This window comes from Leptonychotes weddellii, chromosome 9 (genome assembly GCF_054177405.1).
Source record: "Leptonychotes weddellii isolate Sample4059 chromosome 9, ASM5417740v2, whole genome shotgun sequence".
Lineage (NCBI taxonomy): Eukaryota > Metazoa > Chordata > Mammalia > Carnivora > Phocidae > Leptonychotes > Leptonychotes weddellii.
This window is the reverse complement of record NC_138377.1, coordinates 62,467,819-62,476,059: the sequence shown is the minus strand read 5'-3', so window position 1 is coordinate 62,476,059 and position 8,241 is coordinate 62,467,819. Positions and strand designations below refer to the sequence as shown.

At 38.7% G+C, this 8,241-nt stretch overlaps 1 pseudogene; it reads right to left on the bottom strand.

Moving 5' to 3' along the window:
• Positions 1 to 6,549: 6,549 nt before the first annotated feature.
• Positions 6,550 to 6,706, bottom strand: LOC115941014 (U4 spliceosomal RNA; annotated as a pseudogene).
• Between the last annotated feature and the right edge of the window lie 1,535 nt (positions 6,707 to 8,241).

Sequence of the window (8,241 nt, the reverse complement as noted above, 5' to 3'; positions counted from 1 at the left end):
AGCGCTGTGAATTGTGCAAGACTGTTGAATCTCAGATCTGTACCTCTGAAACAAATGGTGCAATATATGTTAAGAAAAAAAAAAGAAGAAGGTAGCGGGAGGGGAAGAATGAAGCGGGGGAAATCGGAGGGGTAGACGAACCATGAGAGAAGATGGACTCTGAAAAACAAACAGGGTTCTAGAGGGGAGGGGGGTGGGAGGATGGGTTAGCCTAGTGGTGGGTATTGAGGAGGGCACATTCTGCATGGAGCACTGGGTGTTATGCACAAACAATGAATCATGGAACACTTCATCTAAAACTAATGATGTAATGTATGGGGATTAACATAAGAATAAAAAAAAAAAAAGAAATCTTAGGTTTGAGTTTATTTTACTGCAATCCTATGGCTATGCCACTTTTCAGCCAACATCCACTCAGAAGACCAAAGTCAGACCCATTATTTGAACTGTGAGATTTAACGTCAAGAACGTTTAGCTCAGGTATTGGAAAACTCCAAAGTCAAAAAAGGGAATAGGAAGGCATCAAGCAGATAGTAACAGCAGGAAGCAGCTACTACCCCTAGGCTAGGGGAGGAGGAAATGGGGTTAAAATTTGTATTAAAAGTTAGAAGCTTGGAGAATGAGAGTCACCAGGGAGTGGGGATGCTGAGTCTCTGGGGATGCTGGGTCTCTGGCCAGCCGGTATCAGTGTCAAAGAAGAGACTCTGCAACTGGAGCCCAGACTTTGGGAAGGAGGAACCTGCTGGCTGGGGCTGGTATCTCTGACAGGGTTCAGTGAGGCTGGTGTCAGAAAAACAGCAGACTGAAATACTTGTTGCTGTTAGGAAAAAAACGTTGCTTCCAGAGTGAGGAAGCATTGCTAGGATAACAATGACAGGTGCAAGAAATAAGCCTAGGAATAGAAAATATATGGGAAAGAGCCTGCCCCTTCGATGTCCTCCAGGCTCCCGGTCTCTCTCTAGTGCCTCCTACAGGCCAAGTGCAGCAGAGAGTTAAATGGTAAAACAAGAATGCAGTTTATAGAGTACCAACCCCAGCCTCGCAAAGCCGCCAATGGCCCTGTGGGTTTAATGCGCAAGACCATAGCTTAATAACTGACCCAGTCACTGAAACTTGATAGAGATTCACTGAACTGCTTCCCCAAATCACAGGCACTTTTTGAAAACAGGTATTTCTTAGATCTCCAACTTGTTGGCCCGCCAGTGGTTCACAGATTGTATTTTTTACTGATATGATAGAGTAATTCAACACAATGAACTTGAAACTGCAGGGGAAAATGTAAGAACATTGCTGATTTGTTCCAAGAAGTGAGTGCATTCACACTCAAATTGTTCATGTGGATCGGGCCAATGCCCACTGAAGACTCCATTCACTTTCACTGCTAAACTTTCCTGTAGTCAATGGAACCATGGTTACTGAAGAAATGCAGAGTTATTTACTGGAAATGCAGTCACAAATTCGGGGAAGATTCACAATCTTTGAGCATGAATCACGCTTTAAGTTTCCATGATTGCTTTTGGAGTATGAACCTCTGAGTGTGACTGAATTGTCAAGTATCTGCCATATTATTTCAAGATGATTTTATTCTGCCTGGTAGAATTATGTCTATCAAAAAGACAGAGTATCCTGCAAATTTGGATATAGACAGTGTAAGTACGGAAAATTCCAGAACTATTCTGTAATTGTTGGCTATGTAGCCACCTTTGACTCTGTAAAAGTGTGTTCTCTTTTTTAAAAATAATGAAACTAAAGCTTATAGCCATCTGGTCAATATCCGACTAAAAAAATAAGATGTCCTCAAAATCTGGAGAAAAGTTTATTTTATTAAGTATCAAACAGAATTTTTGTTGTAGTTTTGAAACTTCAATAACTAGCCTTAGAATTACTTTTATGTATAAACAAGTGAACTGTTTTTGGATGAACCGTTTTTATGTTACTGTTAAAAAATCTACATATTATGTATTTGCTGTACATAAATAGCCAGAGTGATGGACAAGTTCATACATAATCCCAAACCTTTGAGGCTACACGTGTTTCAGAATTCAGAAGTTTCCCTATTTTAAAAAAGTAGTATGGCACAGATACTCAAGTGCCATTTGAATATTCACATTAACTAAGATCAATAATAGACTATAAATAGTCTCATGTCTATGTATACCAAATCAGGGCTGAGTACCATTTAGTACCACATGAGTTGTAAGGAAACCTTTTGATTTTTAGAACATGTAAGGTTTTGGAACTATAAATAAAGAGTTGTATTTATGACCACTGTCAAATAAAATATCTACATGTCTGAAAATTGTTCTATCCAATCATGTAACCTCTAAATAGGACCTTGACAAAGCTTCATAAATGTGATTTTTTTTAGCAAACAGAAAAGACTTTAGCACGTTTGTATGCAAAAGAAATTAGTTGAGATTCAAAATACAAGAGATAGAAGTAATAGATGTCATAAGAATATGAACAATAAAAATAGAGAGATCCTTCTGCTTCTTTCCCTTTAACCATCATCTGCCGAGTGACTTCTATATACCAGAATTGTGCTGGATATGGAAAATACAGAGACAAATAAGACCCAGTTCCTGACATCCAGGGGCCTTCAGTCCAGCTAAGGAAATGTAATAAAATACAAAAAATAATCCTAGAATGGAAACCCATAGATATACGGTGGAACAAATGGATGAAATAATTGATTCTCTTAAGAAGAGTCAAAATATTTCACTGATAGATGATACTTGAAAAATAAATAATTATTTCTCAGGTTGGATGTGGGAGTGCTGAGGGGAAGATTACTTTTAGATAAGAGGAGCAGTTTGAGTTAGTGCACATGGTTATGAGGGTGTGTGTCACGAGAAATGTAATCACCAGCATAGATGGAGTCCTCAATGTCAATGCAAAACACTTTTGAGTGCCTGCTACATGCTCTGCTTACACTGTACAATATGGTAGCCTGTGGGCACTTGTGGCTATCTATGGAGCACTTGAAATGTGACTATTGACTAAGTCACTGAATTTTTAATTTTATTTAACTTTCTTTTAAAATGTGTTTATTACTTTACTTACAATAACCATAATAAATCCATTATATATTAATAAATAACATATTTCTTATAAAAAATAGCAATATTTTCCAAACCACTTAGAGATATTCCACCCTGAGATCATTTTTATCATGCTAGTAGACCCGTTTCCTGGTTGAAAAAAAGGAAGGTTGAGGGCATCTGTTGGTGGGCCTGAAGTTCAACAAGACGGCAATCAGAAAGAAAACTGGACACATAGCTTGGAAAATCTAGGACACACTGAAACACGTGAAGACAATTGGAACTCACAAAGACAAACTACAAACCATATCTATCTCTCACCATATCTAAACCCAGTGATGCAGATGGCAGGCAGAGAGAGCTACAAACATGCTTGGCTCAGAACTCAGAGAAGCTGAAGGAGGAGCTCCAGCTCGTCCACATCGAAGAGATGAATCAGGGTTTGTGAGCTTCAATAGCACGTGGAGGCTTGCACCAACCTGGAGAGCCAAGATCAGCAAATTTTTTTTATTTATAAAATATGTATTAATAGAGAATTTATAGGCCATAAAGTAAAACCTTTTTAGACTTTGCAGGTCATGTGGTTTGTGGACACTTAGCTCTGTCATTGTAGCATGAAAATAGCAGAAGACAATATATAAACAAGTGTGTCTGGGTTCCAATACAACTTTATTTACGAAAACAGTCAGTGTGCTGAATCTGGCCCATGGGCCACAATATGCCAACCATGGTTTAGAGTATAATGACAACTATTTTACATTCATATTCCAAATCCCACACAGATTTGTCTAGTGGTCAATGCTAAACTTGCAACATACTAAGAAAAGAAGTCTGGGAAATATAGTTCCACATTAGGTATGTTGACAGTACAAAATCACCAAGCCATGTTCTCAAATTGTCTGCAATTATCATGAGTTACTCCTATAATCAGGGGGAAAAAAAAAACATAACTCATCAACACTATAAAAATATACCTGTAGTGTATAGATAGACACTTATAGATAGACACTATTCATGTCTTTATGGCCCAGGGGGGTTTGGTAAATGTTAAGGAGAGGACATGTGCCTGGCAGCATCGAGGAACTTTTCATAAGGAATGTCACAAGAGTGATGAACTCTTCAAAGGACTCTGCCTTTCACAGGATAATTCCCACTGGGACAAACAATTCAAATGGGAATCCTTAATTCAAAGATTTTTGGAGAATGATATTTTACCTCATTCTGTCTCATATAATGTGTATAGTTCAGTGTTTTTAAAAAATAATCTTTTAGTAGCACAACACTTTCTTCAGATGAAATCTTAATCAGAAGTGGGAATTAATAAAACATGAAGGGGAGCTTCTATGTGAAAGTGTAAAGAAATAAAGAGATTAAAGTTGAACACCACCAGCTGAAATCATACTAGAGCTGGGGGAGTATTTGCATTACAAAGGTGGTTATTCACTTTAGGTCTTACCATTTTTCTTTTTTATATAATTAAAATTTTAATACATTAAGGTATATTGATATTGATATATTGGCATCTCTTTTGCCAATGAGGGCAAGTAAGAAAAAACAGGTAAGAGAAAATGGGAAGCATGGGATCAGGGCAAAGGTGATTTAAAGATTAAAGGTGAAAGCTGTCAGTTTTTCTTTCTTTTTTTTTCTTAAGTTTTATTTATTTAAGTAATCTCTACACCCAAAGTGGGGCTCAAACTCACGACCCCGAAATCAATAGTCGTATGCTCTTCCAACTGAGCCAGCCAGGTGCCCCCATAGTTATTCTCAAGGCTTTTGTTATGATAATTCAGGCTACCTTGATATCCTGGGAGATCAAAGTAAAGATATTCCCATACCCAGATTTTCATTAATGCTCTCCAAAAGGGTGGCAATTTTTTTTTTTTTTAAAGATTTCATTTATTTATTTGACAGAGAAAGACACAGCGAGAGAGGGAACACAAACGGGGAGTGGGAGAGGGAGAAGCAGACTCCCCGCCGAGCAGGGAGCCCGATGCGGGACTCGATCCAGGGACTCCAGGATCATGACCTGAGCCGAAGGCAGTCGCTTAACCAACTGAGCCACCCAGGCGCCCAAGGGTGGCAATTTTAATGATACGTCTAAAAACTATTATTTCCTGTAATCTCTAGGCACGAGGGGTACATCAACAACACTGTTGAAGGAAAAACCATCCTTAAAAAAAAATTCAGATATTGCTACAGAACACAGATCACCTTTGGAAAAAGCACCTAAAGATCTGAAAATTCTATCTCTGTATCCTCTAAACACCTAGTAGATCTGCAAAACAATTTGTTTGATTGACAGGAGAGAACTATTTCAAATGCCAGTGGGTAGCCTTTCAGCAAACAGGACTACAACAAGAATGTTTTCCCCCTACTGCTAATGGCTAATCCTGGCACTGAGCCTTTGGCTGCTGCTTCCCAACATGGGTATCCTTTTAGTAAATGTGCCTGCCACAGCTTGCCTCAAACTGATATGGTGTCAAGATGCAGAGAAAAAAATTAGTTTAAGAAAGAGAAAATTGGTCTCTATTAGCATTGTATCCATTAGGGTGCAGGGTGGAGTCAGCTGGAAGGGCAAACAGGCCTTTGCCTCGACAGAAAGTCCATTTGTTCACTATGATAACATACTAGCTTCTAAAGATGAAATATCCTAATGCTCTAAGCCCCATCCATATTTAAGCATAGAGTGCAATTCTCTTTTATTAGTACTTTTTTCTTTGTGGGCTTTTGATCTTAAGAACAGAAATACTCAGAAATCAAGGACAACAAAATATCTTAACCAACATGGAGCTTATATAGTTGTCCATACCCTAAGATGAGACCACAGATGACAACAGAGATCCACATGAGCAAGCAGGGCTTAGAGAAAAATGCCCTGCTTTATGATTCCACAGCATTTGGGCAAAGATTGCCTTTGGTCTCTTGATTATAGCTGCTATTTGAAAACCCTCATGCAGTTCTTGACTGTGCCTCCTAAGCTTAGAGTCATCTCAAAGCCTTTCCTTAAAGAAATAAATATAAGGTATAATAACCACCATCCAGGATGATACTGTAATGCAACCAAGAACATGACAGAGACTATGTAAGTGCCCCTTTTCAAAAGGCCAGTTTTCTAAAGGAGGCTTTGCAAGATTTTCTGCATAAATTATTGATATGATGAGTATAAGATTGAAATTGGGTCAAATCTAACAGATACTAATCAGGTAAAACTAATACATGTTCATAAAAATTGAAAAAACATATATACTTCTTTAGGGTTTCAAATGTCTGCAATAAATGGTTAAATGATTTCAGGAAGGAATATTAACTTTTAAAAATAATGCATGTCAGATGTTTTTAAAGGTTAGAAAATTGGTACTTGTCAGACCAGAATAGGTAGGAAAATCAGAAATATGTGCACCATCCAAAAACACTATATTACGTGACTTTGGCGTTCTTCCACTAATATATAATTAAATTACATTAGGCATTTATTGAAGCCCACTATGTACCCAGCATTGAACTAGATGCTAGAAATAGAAATACAAGTGACATTTATTTCTTGCTTTCAAAGTGGAGCTCATAATTTAATGGAGGAGATAGAACACATCGAAGATTGTTTCAATTAGCAATAATCGCGTCTCGGATAAACCTCATTGGCTACCATACTGCCACTGCGCAAAGCTGAACACATCGAAGATTTAATACAATGTTGAAATTCCTGTTTGGTTGGGCTCACTGGGTAAACCATCCTATGGAAAACCCATCTTCCTTATTAGGCCACTTCTGTACTAAAGTGTTAAAAACATCATGTGATACGTTATAAACAAATAGTATGAACCAAATACTCTGGAAATGTTCCAAATGACATGGAAAGGTTTCACCAAGGTCAGAAAAACTGAGCAGGGCCTGGCTCAGGGAGGAGCATTTACTCAGCTAAGAAAGAAAGGAGGAAAGGGGAAGTTGGGAGAGCGTGATCAATGGAGATTCAAGAGTATGTCACATCTGAAGAAAGATAGCCCATTGTGAACAATGGCTGGGGATATATAATAGGGATGGGGGAGTGGGAAGTAAATAAAGGATTGCAATCAGAGCATAAAGTAGCTAAATAATCTTTGACCTAATAGGTTTCAGTGATGTAATAAATCTATCTTCTGAACTTTATGTTTTTAGATTTGACAATGACACAGCTCTTTGTTTTATTTAGAGTCTTTGTTTTCCTGAATGTCTCCATGTTTATTTCCATCTCACAATAAAACAAACCATAAAGGATAAATTCATAGCTACCCCTCCTGAATAATGTATCAATAATTCTTTAGCATAGAGTTCAGTAAGTAGATGTTAAAAAAATAATAAGAATTTGAAGATAAAAGTTCATGGACCTTTGTAGTGTATTTCTATCTAGAAGGTTAAAACAAGGCAAGTATTAGGTGGAAGGGACTTAGAGTAAGAGAACAACAGTGAGGGGCTCCTGGGTGGCTCAATTGGTTAAGCAGCCGACTCTTGATTTCAGCTCAGGTCAAGATCTCCAGGTCCTGGAATGGAGCCCCACACCTGGCTCCACGATCTTCTCCCTCTCTCTCTGCCCCTCTCTCTCTCTCAAATAATAAATATATATTTTTAAAAACTAACAATAGTGAAAATGGAGAAAAAGAGACAAATCAGGGTGGTGCTTTGAAGAAAGAATCAAAATTAGTATAAAGAGAAGTAGAGGCCCTACACTACAAATTCTGGGAAAATGCAACTCCCCCCTGCCACTGGGCAAGCTAAGACAAAGGGAGACCATCGTCTGCATGACCAGTCTTCACCTCCTTTGCCACCCTTCTGTGTTCGACTCTGTTGGCACATGACAACCTCTCTGCTGGCTGGCTTCTCATTAGATTCTGCCACTCTGAGGTACTGGGATACTGGAAGATGAAAAAGAGGGGAAATGACTCTTTTTTTCTTTCAAGCCTTCCTTTCAAGAACACCTTTGAGCACTTCCGGCACCCACAGGGCAGAGTCTCTTCCTCAGTCCTGGTTCCAGTGTCCACATCCTCTCAGCAGTCCTAAAATCTGGCTGCCCAGAACACCCTTGGCATCCCTGGTCCTGGCTTCCTCAACACTTGCTCCATGGTTCAAGCACTGACTAGGTAGTCCTTCCTTGGGTGCCAAGCCTGTTTTGCACACCATGTCATACAGCAGAGAAGTGTCCCTGATCTCTGAGAACGCACCACCTCTT